Consider the following 24,105-nt stretch of genomic DNA (forward strand, 5'->3'; position numbering starts at 1 on the left):
AGGAAACTGGGAAAGGGAATAACATGTGAAATGTAAATAAAGAAATGTATCCAATTAAAAAAAAGAAAGAAAATCAAAGGATCTGGGTACTGAGCATATCAGAGGTGAGGCCGTGGCACTATTCAGTGGTACCCATGGATGTGGATGAAAGGTGTTCAAGTTTTCAATTGTAGATTTGTGGTAAAGCATATAGGAAAATAAGGGAATAGATGATCCACCTCTTGAGATACTGGGACAAGAATATCCATCAAGTTTGTGACCAGTCTGAACTACATAGTGAAATTTGAAAAAACAAAGCAGGAATGAAACCATAGGTAACTCATGTTTGGCCCTGGTGGACCTATGCGACAAAGTATGGTAGATGGACTGGTACTATCAGGCTGCCTCCTCAGAAGGGCTCTGGAGATGTTAGACATTTGGAGTAGGAGGAACTGAGCTCAGTAAAGCAAGTTTGAAATGTCTTTGACCTTGGTTTTCTCGTGGGTTGAAGAGGGACTGAGTGATTTCTCATGCCTTTGATTTGGGGGAGGCTGGAGAATATGATGGCTGTATAAACAGTACTTTAAAGATGGATATAATGACTGCTTGATTGTTTTTTTGGACTCTGTTGGAAAGGCCTTACCTTTGCCCAGTGAAAGGTTGATACTGATTTGTTTCATGGGGCCTAAAAGTTGTGTTAATTTTTTTTCTACCTAGAAAGTGCTATATTTTTTTTCAATAACTTCCCGCGTTTTACTCTGCAATGCCAACCGTTCTATGAGCAAAAGCATTTAAATAGAATTCTCCTCAGGTAGAAATGTTCCATTGCTTACATATTTTCAACAATCCATACTAAATGTTCGACGCCATCTTTGTGAACTGAATTGCTACAGGATACTCAGTAGGGAGTTAGTTTTTGTACACAACCAAATCTTTTGAAATACTTAACAAAAAACTGATTAGAGAGCCAACTCAAGACTCGTCCATTTTAATGATGAAAAAGGAAGGGAATTTAATGGAAGCTGAGTGATTTCTCTACATCTTAGTTATTTTCAGTGTTGTGGGGATGGTAAGAGTAGCTTCCTCCTGTGGCCCTGATCTTTTAATGACGTAAAAAGGACCAACTGCTAAGTGCTCAGTTCCACAGTGGCTAACCAGCACATGGCATTTACTTAATGCCAACATTGGTGTGTTTTTATGATTTATTAAATAAAACTTAAAAATTATTCGTCAGGGCTGGATAGATAGCTCAGTCAACAAAGTGCTTGCCTGAAAATATGAGGACCAGAGTTTCATCCTCAGAGCCATGTTTGTTGTTGTTTTGTTTTGTTTGTTAGGCTTTTAAGGCATGGTGTCATGTGTTTGTAATACCAGCACTAACAAGTCAGGGACAAAGATCTCTGGGGCTCCGGCTAGCCGGTCTATCCTACTAGGTGAGCATTTTACTCTTAAAAGTTCATGCTTTGTCTGCCATTTCTGTATCCAACACCTGACTATAAAGACAGGAGAACTTTGTAAAATTCCTTTCCTAATGTCTATTTTTTAATGTAATATGATACAAACTGTTTTTGGAGGGTAAATGTCCTGGAGACACATTTCAACTTCATTGTTCTAAGAGCAGTTTTATATTTTACTGACAGAAGGTAATAGAATTCTCTTTATGGAACTCATAGCCAGGACCCCTTTAGCCCATCTATCAGAACGGACATGTGAGGATCCTCAGGGACACTCTCGGGGAAGCCACTGGACAGCAAATGGTGACTCCAGTAACTTACTCGGAAAGGAAAATGCTCAGTCATTCCTTAGATTATACAACTAAAATGAAATGACGAGAAGGCCAGATTGCACAGGTTTACGTGTAAAGCCGTAGGGGACATTGTGGAAAGGGAGGTGGCGGGACTGTAAAAGCTGGAGGGTAGTGGAGAGTCCTGTAATATGCTGTCTTCTGGATGTGACAATGCCATGGCAGTCACGAACATGCAGCAGCTGTGACCACTTGCACAAGACCAGCAAGAGCAAAAACAAACATGAACGTTTGTGTGTGTGTGTGTGTGTGTGTGTGTGTGTGTGTGTGTGTGTGTGTGTGTGTGTAGTTGGAAGAAAAGAGTGTCAACTGGAGTAGGAGGGCCATAAGACAAAGTGAGAATGATTAGGGGATAATATACTACTGTGTATTATATAGATGTTATAAACTGTCGAGAAAATTTTAAAATGTAATTTAAAAATGGAGGAGGAGGGAAAAGAATCCCTACTATTGAAGCAAGGCAACCTCGTCGATGAGCGGAATAAATTTTCATCCTACTAGCCATTTTGCATATGTAGCAATCTAGCCATTGTTGATTTGATACTTTCTTTAGAAATAATAACTTGTGTACTAGATTCACATAGCAAATGCATAGTCTCCTTACCATGAAATTTGCATACTTTTCCTCCTATTTTGAACTTAAAAGTACATTTTGTAGGGAAATTGTCTTAGTAGCATAAACAAAAGGCATAAGTATCTATGTATGAAATATTACAGCTTATTCTATAATAAGCAGCCATACTGATCTGGGTGGCCTGTGTGGTCAGCTCAGGCCATACTGATGTCTGTGTTCTGGGCTGCTTCCAAGGACCTTGTCTGGGTCCATGGTTCTACTGCAGGAGGAGGCAGTGTCTGGGGTCTGTGCTGTCTTTGGAAACTGTGGAAGTCCAGGATCTATTTTCCCACTGGCTGTGAAGTGCAAGTAGGCTACTTTTGCTGTGATATCAATGACTTGAGACACACAGTTGAGAAGGAGGGACATGGAAAGTTTTGTGACAAACCCTTCCCCCACCCCACATCACAAAAAGAACCAGCCTAGACAGGAAGTCATTGAAGAGAACTCTTCAGAAGTCTGATGGGGATGCTAAACAGTAGCTCTCCATGATTGATGGCTTCTGCTGGGGGTGTGGGGGTGTGGGAGGGGAAGGACACAGTTCTATTTAAGGGGCAGGCCACTGAGAGTTTGACCACACTCGAGCGAGTATATAGACAACACAAATTGGACTTGTTTTTGTTTTTTCAATTCTTATTTTCACTTTTACTTTTTTGGCAGGGGTCGCAAGGATTGAGGTGTGGGAAGGATTGGGAAGTAAGTGTGATTGGGGTGCATGATGTAAAATTCCCAGAGAATCAACAAAACGTTACATTGGAAAATATATACTGAATACAATTTACCGGGTGCTGTTCATCATATGTTCCTATCCAGTTCCTTATTTGGATACACCATTTCTTGCAATGAACCATTTTGAATTTTATATATATATATTTTATATATATTTTATAATATATATATTGAATTTTATATATATATATATAGGAGCTCTTACAGAGCGTCCAAGTTTGGGTCCCAGAATCCACATGGTGCCTTAGAACCATCTGTAATTCTATTTCCAGGGGTCTGATAGATGCCCTCCTCTGGGTAATGTGGCCACTGCACACACATGGTCCTGCATATATGCACTCAAAACGCCCATACAGAGAAAATAAAAATAAATAACTCTGGGGTTTGTCCTTGGTTTGTTGTTGTTGTTGCTTCTGTTGTTTTTGAGACAAGGTTTTTCTGTGTAGCCCTAGCTGTCCTGGTATTTGCTCTGGACAACAGGTTGGCCTCAGACTTGGAGATCTCCCAGCCTCTGCCTTGTGAATGCTGGAATTAAAGGCATACACCACCAATGCCAGGCAATAACTTTCCATTTTAACAAAAGGTAAATTCCTGATTATTTCCTCAGGTTATTGTAAATGTTTCTTCCTGGGGGGAAAGGGTGCTCCTTTACACAATTATGAATGAACACATAATTCTTATTTTCTTTTATTGAAATTATCTTTTTAAAATCTCATCTAATACTACTGATAAAGGTCTCCCTTCCCTCTATTCTTCCCAGTTCCTTCTCACAACCCCTTCCATCCCCTTTCTAGCTCTCATTAGAAAACAAACAGGCTTCTAGAGGATGATAATACAATAAAATGTGACAAGGCAAAGCAAAAACTAATACATCACAATAGAAAAACAATCAAACAAACCAAAGGAGAAGAGCCTTCCCCAAAACCACATGAAAGATATATTGATACAGAGACCTATTTATTCAAACACTCATAGATAGATAGATAGATAGATAGATAGATAGATAGATAGATATAGAGAGAGACAGATTAATTTATAGAGATAAATGGATATATGCATAAAGGACATGTATGTAAAGAGAAATATATATATATATATATATATACAAGAAAATAAAAATTAAAAAATAATCGTGCCACAACATTATGAGACAGGGAACATCCACCAATGCCATTGGGTTCATTCTCACTTGTCCATCAACTGCTGGGCATCCAGCCTACCCTTAGGCATAGTTTGTTTCTCCAGTGAGATTCCCTTGGAGAAAACTAATTTTTCACTTGCATATTGAATATGGCTTTGAGTTAGGGCCGAGGAAAGTATCTATTTCTTCCTTCAGCTCTAAGACCCCATCTAGTAGAGACCCATGCAGGCTCTGTGCATCCTGCTTCAGTCTCTGAGTTCATATGAGCTTTGCTCCTGATGATTTAGACGACCTCGCTTTTTTAGTGTCAGCCATTCCCTCTGGCTTTCAACTCTTTCTTCCTCGTGCTTTCCTGTACTCCAAGGGGAGGAACTTGAAAGAGACATGGCATTTAGGACTGAGTGTTCCAAGGTCTGTCTCTCTCTGCATACTATCTGGCTGTGGGTCTCTATTTGTTGCAGGAAGAAGCTTGTGTGGTGATGACTGAACAAGGCACCAATCTATAAGTATGGAAGAGTGGCATTAGGAGTCATTTTATTGCTAATTGTGTTTTGTTGTTTGTTTTTTAGAACAATAGTTCTAAAATCGTTCTTACCGTAGGTCCTCAGGCTACATGGTCTCACATGCTCTGTACCTATTCAATGTAGTATTTGAAGTCTTAGTGAGAGCAATGCCTTGAACTCATTGGGACCGAAGAAGACTTTGTGAACAGAACACTATTAGCACGGGTACAAAGATCAGCAATTAATAAATGGGACCTCATTTATTAACTAAAAGCTTATGGATGACAAAGGACACCATTATTTGGACAAAGTTGCAGTCTAAGAATGGGAAGAGATTTTTACCAATTTTGTATTCAATTTAGGACTAATATCCAACATATTTTTAAAAGCTCAAAAGTAAATATCAAGGAAATAAGTAACTCAATTTAAAATGCGATACAAACCTAAAGAAAAATTGTCAAAGAGGAAATGCAAATGTCTGTGAAACACAACAAAATGTTCAACACCTTTAGACATCAGGGAAATGTAATCAAAACTGCTTTGAGATTTCAGCTTACACTCATCAGAGTGGCAAAGATCAATAAAATACATGACAGCTCATGCTGGTCAGGATGTAGAGTAGATAAAGGGACACTTATTCATTGCTGGTAGAAGTGCAAACTTGTATAGCCGCTGTGGAAATCAGGGCGGCAATTCCTTGGGAAGATGGTGATTGATCTCTATATACACTACTCTTGGGTATAGACTCAACGAACACTGCATGCTACCAGAGACACTTGCCCAATCATGCTCATTTCTGCTCTATTGATAATAGCCAGAAACTACAAACAACCTAGATCCCTCAACAGAAAAAAAATAAAGAAAATATGGTACATTTACCCAATTGAGTATTACTCAGCTGTTAAAAAAATGAAATGTGTAAGTGAATGGATAGAACTAGGGAAAAAAATCATCCTGAGTGAAGTAACCCAGGATGGCATATATTTGATTACATATGAATGATACCTACAAACTCAAAGATAATAAGCAAGTTGTAGTAAACTGTCAAGGTTCTAATGTATAGAGTAGAGCATGGGGAATGGGAGACGGAGCTCCCTAGGAAAGAGAAAGAGAAGTCATGGGTGTGTGTGGATGGGGATACTGGAGTGGGCTGATCTTGTGGGGCAAGTGAGGAAAGAGGGGGATGAGGGAGAGAATATGGGAAAGACATCTAAAACTGAAGACCATTTGAGGGGTAGTATGGAAACCTAATACAGTAGAAGCTTTGTAAAATACATAGCTATATGAAGGGGATATAAAGGAAATTTCCTGATAATTCAGGAGACAGATCCCCAACTGGACATCTCTCGTCACCAAATGAGTCTTCTAAGTAAGCTTACATTACAGCTAACTGAGTTGTTGGCCAAAGTAAACCTCCGGGAATCTCTGACAATGCAGGCTCCTCCCAAGACTGTAGGTTGCTCTCCATCTTTGATAGAAAGACCCCACTGCTGAAGACAACAGCTATGGGACTCATTGAACTTGGAGACCTTGAACTGGTGCCTACATAGAGTCTTCACCCTACCTATTAGTGTCTTTTGAACAGGAAGGGACTCTGCACAATACCAAAGGAGAAACGTAAACACCAACCCAACCCCAAACCGTTTGATTTACAATGCTGTCCTGCCTGCAACGTATCCTGGCACGAAACAATGGCACAGAGCTTGTGGAAACAAATAGATTGACAGACCTGCTTTGACTTAAGGGACGGAACCCATACCCAACACTGCTTGCATGATGATAAAAATTATAATTCATACACATGGAATGTTTAAAATGACCCTTGTCACATCATGTTATTCACTGCTCGGACGGTGGACGCCCATGAACACAGAAGGGATTCGTGACAGGATCGGTTTACTCTCCAAATTCTAACTCTCAGATATGTTTCTTTTCAATTTTCCCGCTGCAAATGTATGCTGTGTGGTCGCAGACTCCCTTTTGAAGTGCACAGAAATGAATTTAAACTAAAAAAAAAAAATCCTTTCTTTCTAGAAAAGCAACGTGTCTATAAATGCTCTTTTAAATATTTGACTTGCTAGATCTTTTTTGGCTTTGTAAACTTTAGAATGGGAACCCAAACCACTTAATGGTATACAGGACTGGAATGTGTGGGGGCTGGGGATTTAGCTCAGTGGTAGAGCGCTTACCTAGGAAGCGCAAGGCCCTGGGTTCGGTCCCCAGCTCCGAAAAAAAAAAAAAAAAGGACTGGAATGTGTGTGTGTGTGTGTGTGTGTGTGTGTGTGTGTGTGTGTGTGTGTACCATATGTATTTCACAGGATACACTCCACCTTCTGCTGAAAGGTACCCACACAATACATCCAAGATATCCTAGAGTGGACTTGAAGCAAGTGTTTCTGCCTGGACTGGATTAAAACCCAAAGCCCTTATTGCAGTACCCATTTGCTATCTTGCCAGGGCTGATAGGACAAATACATAACAGTTGCCTAACACAGAAAATCCCAGTTAGGATCACCTGCCACCATCCCACTGAATTAGCCTGCAACGGAATAGCTGTCACATGACGGTGAGAGTTCAGGAAAGTGGATGAGATTGGGAAGACGAAGCAGTAGCTTCTAAGGGCGTAATGAGAAAGAGTTTCGATATGACGACAAGTGACCTTGTCATGCTTGTGTATTGTGCTTGATGACCTGGGCATCATCTACTCTGAGGATAACCTGTCTGATTCGATTAAAGGAAAAGTAAGATTTCACACTAATGACCAGAACTGCACGCCTGCATTTTGCCTAAATGGATTTAGTTTTCATAGAGGAAGTAGCTAAACTCTTTGGGCCTTATTGTTTGTGAAGTGCTAAGTCTGCAGTGTTAATAATGAAGACGGTTGGGGTTAAAGGTACTAATGTGCCTCCATGCCTACACATAGATCTGAAATGTGGCACGTCACGGGAGCAGTGACATCTAGTGCTTCTTCCTGAGACAGCAGCGACTCTGAAGGAGAACCATGAATTCAGGAGCAGCTTACACACTCGGATTACTTCTCCCAGGGTCTGACTTTGACCATTTTTGAAGCACGTCACATTCATCTAAGTCAGGGAACCTGGTTCATTCCAGATTTTTATAACTGCTCTGCAGAACTGCAGGGAAGCCAGACATTTCGCTTGGGTACTGGCCTGGCTCCAGCAAGTTCAGAGCTCAAAGGCCTCCTGAGAATCAGGCATTTCTGGGACCAATCTGGAGATTTGCAAAGAATTTTAAGTGAGCACAAAGCACTTTCAATAAAAAAGGGGGGGCACAAGCTAAGTCCCAACCTTTTCGAATCTTAATGCACTGTGACACAGACAATTGCTTTGAATTAGAAGTGACTGGAAAGGTCCTTAGAAATCAAAATGAAACTCACCAAGTGCCTTTACTGTGATATGCTCAATGACTGTACTTTTCTCAGATAACTTTTCCTAATGCTCGGAATGTCAGGTCTATGTGTCAGATTTGGACTGATTGAGGAATCCAATGTCTGAAAAACAATAAAACCCTTCCCAGGGGCTGTAAGTTTCCTCTGCATCCTGACCCTCTACTGCCCAGTCCCAAAGCTGCATCAGTGTTTGAAAGCAGCCCGTGGTGCTTGACTCTAATGTTGGAGCCAAGTATGTGCTCTTGTTTTTTCTTACTTAGATCAGTTGGTAGTGGTGGTCGTGATGGTGGTGGTGGTGGTGGTATGTGTGCGTGTATGTACATGTGTGCATGTGTGCATGTATACATGTGTATGTGGGGGGGTGTGGTGCATGAATGTGAGGGTGCAGACGTACATTCATGGGCATACATGTAGAAGTCAGAGTAGATCACTGAATGTCTATTCATCCCCTCTTCATTGCCTTGAAACAGGTTCTCATTGCTATTTTACTTAGACTGGTGGCCAGCAAGCTCTCAGGATTCACCTGTTCCTATCCTGCAATGCTGGGGTAGCAGACACCCGCAGTCATGCTTAGCTTTTTGTTTTGCTTTGTTGAGATGTGGGGGATTCGAACTCAGATCTGCAAGATGGCATACTGAGTGCTCTTTGTACACTGAGCCATCTGCTTAAGGCTTCTTAGATCGGTTCTTGATGTCCATAGAAGTGACCTGTGAGCATAGGTACCCCTGAGTCTCTACTTACTGTCATTCTACAGTCCTTATTAATCTAAAACTCTCCTATGAATTCTTCAGTGTGTACATCTGAGTGCCACAGTTTGTTGGAGAACTCTCCCATGGATCTTGAGCACCTTCTGTTTTAAGTATAACGAATATAAGTGCTAATTTTTCTTAGTGGTCATCCCCTTTTATTGCGACTCAGGTCACCTGTGCTATTTACAGATGACAACAATTCAGTTCTAGAATGTCTCCATCTCTGTGGTGTAAAAAATTATTTTTTAAAACCATCATTTTTTAAAAAACAGACATCTGCTGTAGTTATCAATGACAAATGCTAATCTATTGGTTTTAGCTATTGGAGAAGGGCAACAAAAACTAGAGATCCATTTTCTAGAACTATCCCTCTCTCCCACATCCCCACATGCAATTTTAATAAGTTTATTTTGTAAAACCCAGCCATGCCTTAAACTCTCCAAATTCTAAAACAGAGAGAGGTCTCTGAGTTGTTCATTATACAAGAAAGTATACGTAGACATTATGAGCTATTGATTTCTGCCTGGGTAGTAGGGCCACGTACAATGCAGAGTCCCCCAAATTGGAACAGATGTGTTGTCAATACATTTATATAATCCACTCATTAAGCCCAAGTCTGCCACCTGCCCAGAGGTAGCCCCAAGGTCCTTCCTGGACTGCAAATGGAATGTTCGCATTGATTCTCTTCTTCATACAACCACTGAACAGACATTTACCCAAGCTACTCTACCATCCATGCATGTGGAAAAGTGTGGGTCAGTGTATCTTCCTTATCCCCCAGTTTTGAACCACCAAGAAATTCTCCTTTATCCATGGGTTCATGCTTTATTTGGAGAGTACAACTATAGATACCATGTACCATGAAGTCAATAGTTCAGTGTGTCCAGGGTTTACCAGTATTATCAAAAGTAAGAAAATGGGGACCAGGTTAATAGGCCATAGATTTCAGCCTTAAGTTGGGAGGTCAAGAGGGTCCTTATTATGAGAACAATATTTGAGCAAACCTTGATGTGAATGGGAAGTCAAGCAAACCTTCCAAGCAGAGGGAACAGCCATTGCAGAGGCCACAGAGTGAGTCTAGTTTAGTTCTCTTCAGGTTTGTATTATAGTGGCCAAGATACCTGACAGATTTAACATGAACCCTTCAGAGGCTTCCAACCATGCTTCATGAGTCCACGCACTTGGGTATTAGAGCATCAAGGCAGCAGGAGTGTGTGGAAGAGGAAATGATTTACCTTTTATCAGACAGGACACAGAGCAATAGAGGGAGAGCTCAGGATGTATTCCCAGTATCTCCTTCCTCTTGGGAAGCCATACATCTTCTTGTTTGCAGAACCTGCAAGCATAACTTCACAAGCTTCGAACCGTGTAAGCCTGAAGAAAACATTTCATGTGGAAACCATAGTAAAGCATGCCTCGTGTGTTCAGACATTAAGGAGGCAGTGTGGCTGTAGCTGAGACTAAAGGGGATGAGGCAAGAAAGGGAACCAAATCTACTTCATACCTAAATCTTTCCTTATCCCCAGGAACACTTTTCTGTGCCCAAGCCTCTATAGCAGTGATTCTCAACCTTCCTAATGCTCCAACCCTTTAGTAGAGCTCATGTTGTGGTGACCCCCAAGCCATAGTTATTAGTTCTTTAACATACAGTTTAACTGTAATGTTGCAGCTGTTATGAATCACAATATAAATATCTGATATGCAGGGTATCTGATATGAGACTCAGTGGGAGTCATGACCCACAGGTTGAGAACCACTGCTCTATAGTCTTTCCATACTGAGGACAGTATGTCTTCCACATACTGAATCACATCTGCTTCTCTTCTGTATGTTATGGTTTTCAGGATACCCTAAAGGTCTGCAGGAAAATTGCATTTCAATGCGTGGTCCATACCCTGACACTTTGCTGACTGTGGTCCAAAGCAGATCACTGTGCTCTAACTATATCACCCATGTAATAGAAATACTCCTAGTTCGACTAATCCATACCAAATGCAAATGCTTTGTAAAAATTTATCTTACTGAAATATGAAGCTATTTTAGTCACCCACAGTGTGGTGATGTGTCGCTTTAACTAATTAATTCAGTCAACAGCCTGTTCGTTATGTCAAATGAGAGATTTTGTTTTTCCTGATCTATTGATCATCACAGAATCTAACCCAATTTGCTTGAAATAGGAAAATTATAGATTCTTTAAGTTTGCATTTATAAAGTTATTTATTTGTGTGTGTGTGCATGTGTGTGTGCATGTGTGTGTGTGTGTGTGTGTGTTGTGGATGTGAGTGTATAGCATGCACACATGCATATAATGCATGCTGTGGTACCAGTGTGGATGTCAGAGAACAACTGGCAGCATCTTTTTCCCTGTAGGTGTCTGGAGAAGAAACTGAGGTTTGACAGACATGATCGCAAGGGTCTTTGGCTGCTGAGTCATCTCTCTAACCAAGTCTTCCAAAAACCTTTGAGAACGTTCTCCATCCATCCATGAGACACATAGAAGGGTGATGCTATCATCCGGTTCGCTATGCGTGCATTTGCCCACTTGTTGGTCTTTATTCAAATATCTGTCTCAAATTTGTTTTTCAGGGAAAAAACCTTCTACCCATAGAATCTTTTCCCCCCTTAAAAAGTGAAATACTTCAGCAATATTGATCTTCAAGGATAGGGAAAGAAGCAATTTGAGCTAGTGGTGGAAAACATGAGAAAATCAGATGACAATTAGTTTCTAGGTGCTGTGGGCAGACATTGGACCTCAGAGTGGTCGTTTTCAAAAAAGCTAGCTTTTACTGTTGTCTGTCTGTGAATGCATTTCCCTACTGGGCTGTCTCAGTGGCAGAGGATGAACCTAAACCTGCAGAGGCTTGATGTGCCAGAGTTGGGGGATACCCGGGAGGGTCCCCGCCCTCTCCAAGAAGAAGGGGAGAAGGAAAGGAATTCTGTGAAGGGGGACTGGGATAGGGTAGCAATCAGGATGTAAAATAGTAAATAAATTAATGAATAAATAAATGAATAAAAATTAGTTTTAAGTATAATTATTAGAGAATTACTGTTCTACCCTTTGTCTTCTATTTCTCTTTAGGCTTAGAATCCTGGAACAGGTTGTCAAGGCCAGAAGTGAACTGGCACAGAAGACCTGACTCAAAAGGACACTTGACTCAGCTTGTCACTTACAGATTAAATAGCAGTTAGACCTTCCTTTGGAATATGGAAATGTTGAGGAATTTTGTGTGTCATATTCTGGTCATTTTTCATTGCTTTGCTTCCCTCACATTTAGTATCTTCTAAGCGCTGCTCATCTTATCTGTGCCTAGGAGACTTGTTGCCCTGGCTTGCCTCTGACAATTTTACCTTTTCCCGTGGCTCTTCTGAAGTTCTCACTGCATATTATTTCTCTGTTTATTTCTATAGCCTCTGGGATCCCAAAGTGCTGAACACTGCGTTGTTTCTATCATGGGGCATTACATCTAATCGTGCTTATGATGGAGAATGTGTTTTGATTTGGTTCTGTGATGTCCCTACATTGAATATTGGTCCCTGCCTAAAAGCACTCCTCTGGGTGCTTACAAAAACCTTAGTACATACGACCAACTGGTAATAGACCACTATGGGTGGACCTTTCAGGATTCTGTTCTGATCCTGTTCTCTGCTTCCTGACCTGCTAAACTGTGAAGAATCCTTACAGTGAGCTCCCAGTGATCAAGTTGCCTGAGCCAACATTATTTTCCTGTCCATGACAGACTGCATGGTCCAAACTGTAAGCCAAAACAAGGCTTTCTTGTGAACTGATCAGATATTTTGCGATGACAGCCAACAAAGTAGTTGGCTTTAGGGCGTAACTTGGATTGGGAGGTAACAGTTTTGCCAGGCTGGCCTGTCTGCTCTGGTGAGAGATGGGTTCAGCAAAGAGAGGGAACCAGGATGCTCTGTGGCCCCTTGTAATACTTACCCAAGATCTTCATCCTTTCCGTGAAGTAATAAGAATTTTCAAAGCCTCGTTTGCCTTGCTCTTCCCTGGTATTTGGCTACTCCAGTTTATATCTTTTCACATAGCTTATGAAGGCTCTACAAAATTAGGTTTCCATACAACCCCTCAAATGGCCCTTCAGTTTAGCTGTCCCTCCCCTGGACTTCTCTTATCACCAAATGAAATAATCAGTGCTGGAAGTGAGGTATAGCTAATCAATATGTTGACCAAAGGGGGCTCCGAACAATCCAGACTGTTGCTAAGGCTACTGGCTCTTCTCCGTAAACCGATGGGACAGCCCTATTGCTGAAGCCAACACCTACATAACCCACTGAACACAAAGAAGTAAATCTGGTGCCGACCTAGAGCCTTCGCCCCCACTGATTAGTACTTACAGTACAGGAAGAGCCTCTGGACACTACCAGAAGCGAGTAGACACCAATAGTGCTACAGACTCTTCACCCTACAACAATGAACTACATGCCAGACGGGCTAGTGCAATGCCGTTACAACAGTAGCCAACCAATATCCGATTGGATATGACAGCCCCTCCATGAGATAGGATCCATCCCTGACACAACCTGGGTAGCCAAGAGCCTGAGACTAAATAGGCCAGAGAGATAGGAGAGAACTAAATGGCACTGTTGTGCTGAAAGAATGTAGGTAGAAAACAACTCCTTATAACATTCTGCTACGCTCATGGATCAGTATCTTGCTCAGCCACCATTAAAGAAGCTTCCTCCTGCAATGGATGAGAAAAAATAAGAGGCCCACGACTGAACAATATGCAAAGAGTGAGTAATCTATGAAAACTTGGACCTAAACAGAATATCAAATCCCTACCCCCAAGGCTCAGGAAAGTTTGTAGAAGTGAACACAGAAAGATTGTAGGAGCCAAGAGGGACGAAAGACACCAAAGAAACAAGGCTTTCTAGACACAACAGGGCTGATGCACGACATGTGAGCTCACAGAGACGAGACTGTGACAGTACGTAAAGGGCCTTCACAAGTCTAAGTCAGGTTGGATCTCAGTGCTGAGAAGGGAAGAGACACAAGCCGTGTCCCTAACCCAGAAATGTCTCCAATTGATAACCACTTACAAAAGGAGAACTAGCCTTCTCCAACAGAGTCTCACTAAGTGTAGACCCCATACCCAGTAGTATTTGGCCAACACAAACTCAATGGTATTGAGGAGATCTTTTTTCACTATACTTTGTATGGGATATCTATTACTTACCACCTTACAGATTTTTTGTTTATATATTATGGTTTCTGATTTTGTTTGTATGGGTTTTCTGTGTGTATGGACGTGTGTATCTCAGGGTCTGAATATGTTTCTTATGCTCTTTCTTTAGCTTTTTTATGTTTTCTGTTGTATTCTCACTTGTTTGTTTTTTAATGTTTTATTTTTATATGCCATCTTATTATTTTATATGCATGTTTGTATTACAATAAGAAAGAGAAAGGTTTGGGTGAGAGGGTGGGTAGAAGAAAGAGAACCTTGGAGGAGTTGGGGAGAACCATAACCAGAATATGCTATATGAAAAAAAGCTAGTTTTAATTTTTTAAAAGGTAAAAAATCAAGCAAAACCACAATGCAATTTTAAAGTCTAACACTTGCTTATAATCAGTGAACACATATAAATTCACTCCCAGTACCAGTAATACTGCATAATGGAACAATATAGGTTTAAGATCAGTTGTTCACACAGCCATCCACCCCTGATAATCCTAGACTGTGGCTTTTTAAAAATTTATATGTTATAATGTCGAATACATTTAAGTAAGTGTACCAAGGGCCTTGCTACACTTACTTAAAAAGAAGAAAAGTTATTTTTAAAAGGAAGAAAAGTTATTTTTTTTTTTGGATCTTTTTTTTTTTTTTTTTTTTCGGAGCTGGGGACCGAACCCAGGGCCTTGCGCTTCCTAGGCAAGCGCTCTACCACTGAGCTAAATCCCCAACCCCTGAAAAGTTATTTTTAAAAGGACGTATTTCTTCCCCCTTTAACTACTGAATCCAACTCAGAATCATGAACTATAGTTTACACTATCTGTATTAAAAACTTAGAAATACCTGACTAAATTATTACTGAGATAGTGAGTCTTTATAGAAATATTCTTGCTGATAAATTGAAAAAGGAAACAAAGAATTCATTATGAAATTTTGGTTTGTGATAACTAAGTTTATCTAAGTTTGGTTTGTGTTTAACTAAGTTTTTAATTTTTTGTATTAAATTGATTTATTTATTATGAGGTATGGAGGAATGTCATAGCATGTGTGTGGATATCAGAAGACAGGGTACAGCATGTGAGAGTTGGTTCTCTCTTTCCTCTATCTGGGTCCTGGGGGTTGAACTCAGGTTGTCATACTTCATGACCTTAATCCTCCAGACCATCTTCTTGACCACACTGCATTCAACTAGAACAAAACCTTTACGAAATCTGGAACATTCATGGAAAAAGGGAAAACAGTAATATTGAAATAAAAGTACTTTGGATATAACGTTCGACTTGTCTAAAAATTAAGCTTTCAGCCCACTCTGAGCTTAATTCCTTTGAACAATTTGTGTGCTGCATAAGTGACTCAGAAATGGCATCTGACACACTCAAGAATCAGTCACTCATTAATCTGCACATGTTATCGACATGCCACATAGACAGAGGAAACCTTCTAACTTGGGTCCTAAGTACAGCAGCTTCACTTCAGCAAGAATTCTGAAGCAAAGTTTGCCTTGCCTAACTCCTACATATTTTGGTCTTCACATATGAACTTTGAATTAAATCATACACTACATGTTTAGTATTGAACGCTGCTGTAAGATATGACATGGCAGCTTTATGCACTGTAGAATACCCTGTCAACAAAGGCTGACCAGGAATAAACATCTCCCAGGTGTCTGTTGAATGAACAAAGGGAAGATCATTTAGCATACTTACTTTGTTGTGAAAACAAAAGAGTATTATTCTCTGTATATTTTTGTTCACTACAGACCTTGTTGATGTTTTGACAAGACAAGAACGATTACTAAAAACGTACTCATTTCTGTATTTACCCAGACAAGGACATGGGGCAGGACGATGCTACACTGCTGGTTTATTTGTTTAGTTTTGACATTCAACTTTGTGTACTAGGCAAGGCTGCATCCTCATGCAATTATGGTACTCTGGGGGCTAAGGGTTGACACCAGCCTGGGCTATATAATGAGATCCACTTCAAAAGAAAAAGGAGAGAGGAGAGGGAGAGAGAGAGACAGAGAGAGAGAGAGGGAGGGAGGGAGGGAGGGCGAGAGAGAGAGAGAGAGAGAGAGAGAGAGAGAGAGAGAGAGAGAGAGAGAGGGGAAGAGAAGGGGGAAGGAAGAGAGAGAGAGGAAGAGAAGGGGGACGAAAGAGAGAGAGAGAGAGAGAGAGAGAGAGAGAGAGAGAGAATGAATAGCAATGGGCTAGAGAGAAGGAAGTGGGGAGGGATGGCTGTGGGACGTTACTTGACTTTAGAACTACCAGCCTAGGCAATGCTCTTAGTTCTATTACTAGTGCGATCCCCTAAAGTATCCAGACCTCTTGATTATTAAAAGAGGCATTTTTCTTATAAACATGATCACTAATAAATTCACAATACTTTTTTTTAAAAATGTGTTATTTCATTACCGGATCAACACATTAATTTCATCTCATTGTTTTAAAACCTTGTCGTTGGTCTCATTTTCCATTTAAGAGATAGAATCTTCTAGTAGAGATTTTTTTCAACATTTTTTTTTGTTTGTGCTATTTTTTTTCCTCTAAGAAAGCAGGAACTTGTAGGGTCTGGTAAAATAGGAGCTCATCTGTCCAGTGCAGTATGCACCACGCACAGAAAATAAGCGAAGCCAGCCATCCAGCAGCCTGTACCTCATTGTGTTAAGCACTAAGAGACTTGTTTTGTTGTTCTTTTCCTTCCAGAACAAGAGATGCATTTGATTCCCTAGAAGCAGTGAAGTTTAAGCTGAATGTATTAGTATGATCCCATGAACGTAAAACGGGTGGATTGCTTGAGTTTGAGCCCAGTCTGAGTTACACCATGAGTTCCAGGACAACTTGAACTATGGTTTGAAACTATGACCACCCAAAATTAAAAGAATCATATTTGTCTTGGTAAGCACTGCCACCAGCTAGATACAAAATAAAGTGCAAGTTAGTAGACCTTAAATAAAATGTCTGGGATCAGAACTATTTCAGATTTTAATTTTAAGATACTCGCATCTTCATAATATATCTTTAGGGAAACCAAAGTTTAACCATGAAATTAATTTTTAAAAATAATTTATTAGTGTTATTATTACATTAATGTTTTACCTATATGTATGTTTGTATGAGGGTGTCAGATCTCTTGGAACTAGAGTTACAAACAGTTTTAAGCTGTCATGTGGGTACTGGGAATTGGATCCAGGTCCTCTGGAAGAGTAGCTAGTGCTCTTAACCACTGAGCTATCTTTCCAGTCAGAAATTTATTTTATATATAAATCTTATACCCACATCCTGGAGGCTACTTTATGATATTCTAATAGATTCTAATAGACTTGGTTAAGTTTATGTACCCATAAAACCTTTAGAGATGTAGCCACATGGATGCTTAGGGTTTTAGATTTGGGGCTTTCAGATAGGGATGCCTAATTCACATTACTTTGTTTTCTTTCCTCAACTTCTTGCCTCTAGTCTAGTGTGCTTTATCTCCTTTCCACAGAATGGCTTCTAGAACAGAGAACAAATTCTTTACACAGAGAATCTTATTTTAAGCATGTATGTATGTGTTTACATGTATGTGGCTGCATGTGTGTTCACATGTGCATATGTCATGGGTACGTGTGAACATCAGAAGACAGTCTGAAGGAGTTGGTTTTCTCTTTCTACCATGTGGGTTCCCAGATGTTGAACTTTGTTCTTTAGGCTGGCCAGAGGCTCCTTTACATGCCGATTCTAGGCCCATAAAATCTTTTAAACCCAGTCCTTTGCCATAAAGGTATTTTCCATAGGTATGCAGGTATGGTTTCATGCATGTGGTATTCATGTTCATGTTTGCACATGTGCAAGTTTACATGGCATGTGAACGCGTGGAGGCCTGAGGTGTCTGTCACCCTCCATTTTATTTATTGAAGCAAGTCTTTGAACCCAGAGCTTATTACTACGGCTAGCCTGCTAGACAGCTTCTTCTGCTGACTAATTCCCCACCTCCACCTCCCAGGCACTGAATTCCAGGTGGGCTGCCACACCCATCTGGTCTTACATGGCTTCTGGGGGTCTGAAGCTCCCACAATTGCTTTGCAAGTGCTTTGCCACTGAGCCATCTCCTTAGCCCCTATTTAAATGGGTATACCTTCTCCAGGCTTTCTCACGGTCTCTTCCCTAAAGGAAGCATACAGTTATTTGTGGTCACAGAGCTTAGCAAGGTAACAGGAAACAGATTTACCGAAGTAGATATGAAACTAATTTTGAGAAATGAGTTTTGGAGTTCTTATCAAATAGGAATTACAGTCTATTTGATAAGATTGTTTGATCATGCTATAGCTATTTCACACATTCCAAAGAATTTTTCTCTAACTCATGAAGGGACAGTACAGATGTTTATGGTCTTCTTTTAACGAGACTTAGTTAAAAATTTGGGTTAGGTTGCAAAGGTTGTCTAAAAATCAAGGCTTGAGAAGCACCAGGTCCTCTGCATCTAAGAACAGAAGGTTAGGCTTGGGGACCAAAGTTACTGTCCCACAACCATGACTAGCCTAGTCATTCAGTTAGATGTCAAATCTGTCTTCCAATGCAATCACATTGCATGCTTCCCTGGTGAACAAAGCCAGATTGAAATATTTCAGGGTTTCTGGATTATGGGAGCAGAAACAGCTTCAGTGATCCAAGACCTTCTGTTTCCTCACATCCCATCTGTATCCTGATATAGACTACTGGCTGGCTTTTACCGGATGAGCTTAGTGTGGACACTATGAATGTGTATGCATATCTCTCCTGTGCAAGGTCTTTGTTCCTTTGTGATGTCAGCCAATAGTCTGCTTGCTTAAGGGCCGGGTTGCATGACTACTTAGTGAAGACATTTTATTTTCTTCATTGTCCATGAGCTGTTATCTCACAGGCTTCTGGCTGTATATAATGAACTTTTCAAAAAAAGCTGATTCATTGCATTTTTGATATACTGTAGCTTTGGAAGGAATTAATTAGCCATTTTGGATAGGGGACACTACAAAATCCTTGGCAGAGGAGAGGGGAAGAGTGAAGAGAGTGCATATGTAGCTAGTCAACTTAAAAATTATCTTACAGGCTTTCCCAAATGAAAGTCTATACTTCGTACGAGCATTGTGTGTCCTTCCTCAAAGGACTCCAATGAAGAGATGGGTCTGGAGGTCTGTCTGTGTCTATGAGTCCAGTACTTGGACGGAAAGAGCAGTAGGATTCCATACTTCCTGGCCAACCTGCCTCAGAACTAGAAAAAAGAATCAATATACTATAATGGTCTTTTGAAATTAATACTCTATGCTTCCCATTTTACAAGGCAGGAAGCTGAAGTCCTCAGGTCCCGACAACTATGGCCTATGTTCGTGGATGGGTGAACCCTAGAGGCTTGGTATATGTTATTCCTTACTTAAGTTTTGAACAGTGTCAGAGAGTAAAGCAGGATGTTAGTCATAAGGGACACTTTTAACTTCTATTCACTAACATTCCTACAGCAGGATTAGCCTCATTGGCTATCTAAGGATTTCAAAGATGTCTACACCCACCCCTCCCATGTCTGAATAACTGATGTTTCAATGTCTCTTAGAAATCAGCCCCTTGCCTCTCTACCCTTTGTGATTAAAAAGTTTGAGAAATGAGGCTTCTTGTATTATCTGCTCTCTCTCTCTCTCTCTCTCTCTCTCTCTCTCTCTCTCTCTCTCTCTGTGTGTGTGTGTGTGTGTGTGTGTCTCTCTGTGTGTGTGTGTGTGTGTGTGTGCCCGCACACGGCCATACTACCCATCTCATCTTAAGAGCTATTCACCTTATCAAATGCTCTTCCATAATGAATTAACACAATGAAGCATTGATTGAATGGATGCTCCACTGGTTTTCTGTTACTGTAACAAATTCCTAAAATATAATCAACTTAAACTAAGAAAGTGTGTCTGTGCTCACAGTTTGAGTTTTCAGACCATTGTCACAATGGCCTTTGGGCCATTAAGGAGGCAACATAGCATAGCATGCTAGACACACATAGAATAAAATCAGTCAGTCGTTAGCAACCAGGAAGCAAAGGGAGAGGAGGATGAAGGTTAGGGCGTCACGGAATTCATTCTAATGAAAGTCCATCCATAAAGGTTTACCAAGTAGGTCTCACTTCTTAGCCCCTCCACTGCAATAGTGTGCTATGACTTTAGTACTGAAGCAAAGAACCTGTGAGCCAAACAAAAAGCATAGACAATCTGGTGATCTGTTTCTGTCATGAAAGCTTTAATAGAGGGGGCCCTGGGGAACATTTCAGACCCTGATATAGCAATATACTTTGTAGTATATACTTTATATCTCACACTTATAATGTTTGACATTTACACAGAGCTGTCACAGGTGCAATCTTACCTAAGGTATAGTTATAACTGACATCTAAAATGTTCCCCAGAGGCCCATCTATTGAAGGTTCCTCACTGTAGTCTGGGTGATCCTTGTGCATTCCTGAAGAAAGAGAGATTAGGCATTGCCAACCTGCAGACCAAACCACAAATCCAGTTATGTCATTGTATTTGTTTATTCTTAGAAAACAAGACAGTTATTTCAGTATTTAGGGGTTGAGGCAGAAGTTCAAAGCTCTAGTTGTATTTCTGCTTGGGAAAATAGCAGAGATCTAAAATTAGTCTTATTAGACCACAGATATGTGCCCAGCCAAGTTGAATGTGGGATTTTGAAAGTTCACAGAGTTAAATAGTTCAAAGTAGTGCTCCACAAAGCAAATAGAAAATGCACTTTCCGACATGTTTTTAGTTCTCCTTGGTAAGCTATCAACATTATTTAAGGAATGTATTTACATTTTCTGACCATAATATTTAAAATATTTGGCAATGTAAAAATGTAGTCAATATCAAAGATTGATGTTTTTAAACTAAAATTTTTAGTAGGTATTGTTAAATTTTTAAAGAGTCCTTTATGATGCAGTTTCCTAATTCTTAAATATAAATATTCTCCCTTATAGAGGCATCGATGGGGATGTGGTAGCAATGGCTAGTGTTACAATCATGTGATTGAAGCACTTTCAGAGAGACAGACATTTGTGACTGTATTTTTTTTTTTGTGGTTGAGCACATTGAAAATTAGATTAATAGAGTCAGAACCAGCATTAGTTTAGATAAATGCATGTCTGGCATGCATGTCCTTAGTACTAAAACAAGGAATCCATTTGTAAAACACAAAGCATTGGAGGCTCTTACGAGCTGTTGCCCACGCAGCACACCTTGTCACACAGCAGTTATTCATCACCCGAGTACCTGTTTGTAGTCCACAAGATCACCACTCATTTATCCTGGGAATCTTGGACATCACCATTTGTGTAGTTCAAAAGTCACTGCTTTTAGACTGCAGTACTGCACATGTGCACACAAACAGACACACAGACACACAGACAGACAGACACACACACACATACACACACACATTGTTGCCTTATTCTCAAAAGAATAGTAACCTTCCAAATGGAATTGCTATTAAAAAGCAACTAAACCATTTTAAAGATCTTAAATCAACAGTGAACATTTCTGAAATAACATAGTTGAGCCCCACCTTGTGGAGAAACCAGCTTCTGTCCTGCTTCACCTTTATCCCTGTCTTACCCTCTGTCCCATTCTCCCTGAGAGTGTGTGTGTGTGTGTGTGTGTGTGTGTGTGTGTGTGTGTTTTATATATGTGTTATATATATCAAACAAATAAACATGAATTCCATATTATAAGGAACATATTAAATAATGGTTTACTGACCGAGGCATGATAGGAAATAAAGTCATACAATAATATATGTCTTTTGTGGTAATACTTGTGCATTTGTGAGCCATATAATAGCTTTTTGAGACTTAGAGACATTAGCAGGACAAATGACAGTCACAATAAGAACAAAAACTTCAAATCAGTAAGACTTACTTTCTGTTGGCAACATCTACAAATGAGAGAACTGAAGCAGGCCTTCCCTCAAGGAGTCCAGATGCTTAGCTCTCAGAGGAGTCTTGAAGATCCCAGAGCCAAGCTTCCTGATGTCATACTGCTCTACTCTATGGAGAGAGAGCTCCCTAAATTAAAGTCCTCAGGGATCCTCAGGAAACCCAGGGTGGGGACAAGTTGAGAACACTCATATTGGCATCCATAGTGCATCCACAAAGAGACTTGCACTTCCTCTCTCCCATGCTCCTTGTTCTATAACAAGGATGCCCCTTACTCAACAGCAGACGCACTCTGACTTGGGTCAAAATGCTTTGCTTCATGGGAAAACCTTGTTTGTCATTCCCACCACTGATCCAGACCAAATAACCCTTCTACTTTTCACTCAGAGCATCAGCAGCTACTTGTGTGGCTATGCACTTCTCATAGAAGGTAGGAAGTTTGCCTTCATCATCCAGTTCAGTGAGTTTCTGACGGCTGTTAGAAGATGTTCCTCTTGTCATAGCCGACTGCCTAGGAGGCATCTTGAAATATTCTTTGCATGAGTATTAATAACTTTTGAAAAGAAATAATTAAAATTTTATTATTGTATGTAAGTGTTGTATATGTGTGCATACCTGCCCATGTGTGTGCATGTGCACACACACACATGTATACACAGGGCACATGCCTGTAGACACACTGGTCCTTGAGCCACACTGTGCACATGGAGGGAGGAGAACAACCTTCTGGAGTCCATTCTCTTCTTTCATTGTGAAATCAAGAGATTGAACTCAGCTTGTGTGCTTGCAAAGCAAACATCACCACCTACTGAGCCATCTTACTGACCCTTTTGAAAAAAATATTAAAATTATTTTTAATGCATACATTAAAGGCATTGTATCATTCTTTTAGATACTTAGTGAGCTTTGGATACCACATCGGTCTGTGGCTGCCATTTTGGTGACCCAACTGGTGAGGGTCTGACGTTAGTCTAGACATCCTAACAACATGGCCTCCAACTCTGAGGACCACCGTCTTTACATACTGCCCTCGAGTTTGTACTTGAGCATGGTGTTCTTACATCTTCTAACCAGTTAGCAACGGTGCTACTTTTATGTGTTTAGTGATCTTTACTTACAATGTCCGGCTTCTTGTTTTGAATGTGTGTGGTACCTGCCTTCAGTGTAATCATCACTGTTGTCGATCTACTGACAGAGGCTGCACATGAAAAGGGAACAGCTAGTACTGGACAACTGGGGTAGGGTGTGGAGCAGGAAGTAGAAAAAGGCAAGGCAGTGGTGTGGGTTGAATTGCGTGTTCCTTACTTCTCATAGTGGGTAGCTGTGAGCGTGGCCTTTTGGAGAAAGAGAGTTTTGCAGATGAAATCAAGTTAAGCAGAGGTCGTGCTTGATGAAGGTGAGCCCTGTCCAGTATGACTGATGCCTTTATCAGAAAGGAAAATAGGGACTCGGATACAAAGAAGCAGGCCATGTAGGGATGGAAAGGACAGTAGATTAATAGAACTTGCAGCCTGGGGACTTTAAAGACTACTGAACATTTAAGAGCTTAGAAAGGCATGAAATAGATCCTTCTCTGCTATTTCAGAGAGACCATGGCTCTGATGATTTTTTGATGTGAAACTTTGGCCTTCAGAACAGTGGGAGTTTGTTTGTTTTTTTGTTTGTTTTAATATCTTAAGCCTCCCATCGTATAGCACCCATTAGCATCACCGTTTCCTAGAAATGAGCACAGGTAGAGTTATCTGAATGAAGGCTTATCCTTGAGAGAGTTATGTACATAGTTGATAGCCAAGGATAGGAACTGGGGAACCAAGAGCTGCTCAGAAAAGTGGCTGGACCTATGGTGGAGTGGTATAACCATATTTTTATTGGGTATTTTATTTATTTACATTTCAATGTTATCCCATTTTCAGTTTCCCTTCCATAGACCCCCTATTCCATTCTCACTCCCCCTGCTTCTATGAGGATGCTCCCCCACCCACTCTCCAATCCTGCCTCCCCGCCCTGGCATTCCCCTACACTGGGGCATCTTGCTTTCACAGGTCCAAGGGCCTCTCCTCCCACTG

At 40.6% G+C, this 24,105-nt stretch overlaps 1 protein-coding gene across 7 annotated transcripts in view; it reads left to right on the forward strand.

The window, feature by feature from the left end:
- Positions 1 to 24,105, forward strand: part of Cacnb2 (calcium voltage-gated channel auxiliary subunit beta 2) — a 345,468-nt gene that overhangs the window by 65,077 nt on the left and 256,286 nt on the right. The gene's annotated exons all lie outside the window — the stretch shown is intronic.

Source organism: Rattus norvegicus, chromosome 17, assembly GCF_036323735.1.
Source record: "Rattus norvegicus strain BN/NHsdMcwi chromosome 17, GRCr8, whole genome shotgun sequence".
In the NCBI taxonomy this organism is placed as follows: domain Eukaryota; kingdom Metazoa; phylum Chordata; class Mammalia; order Rodentia; family Muridae; genus Rattus; species Rattus norvegicus.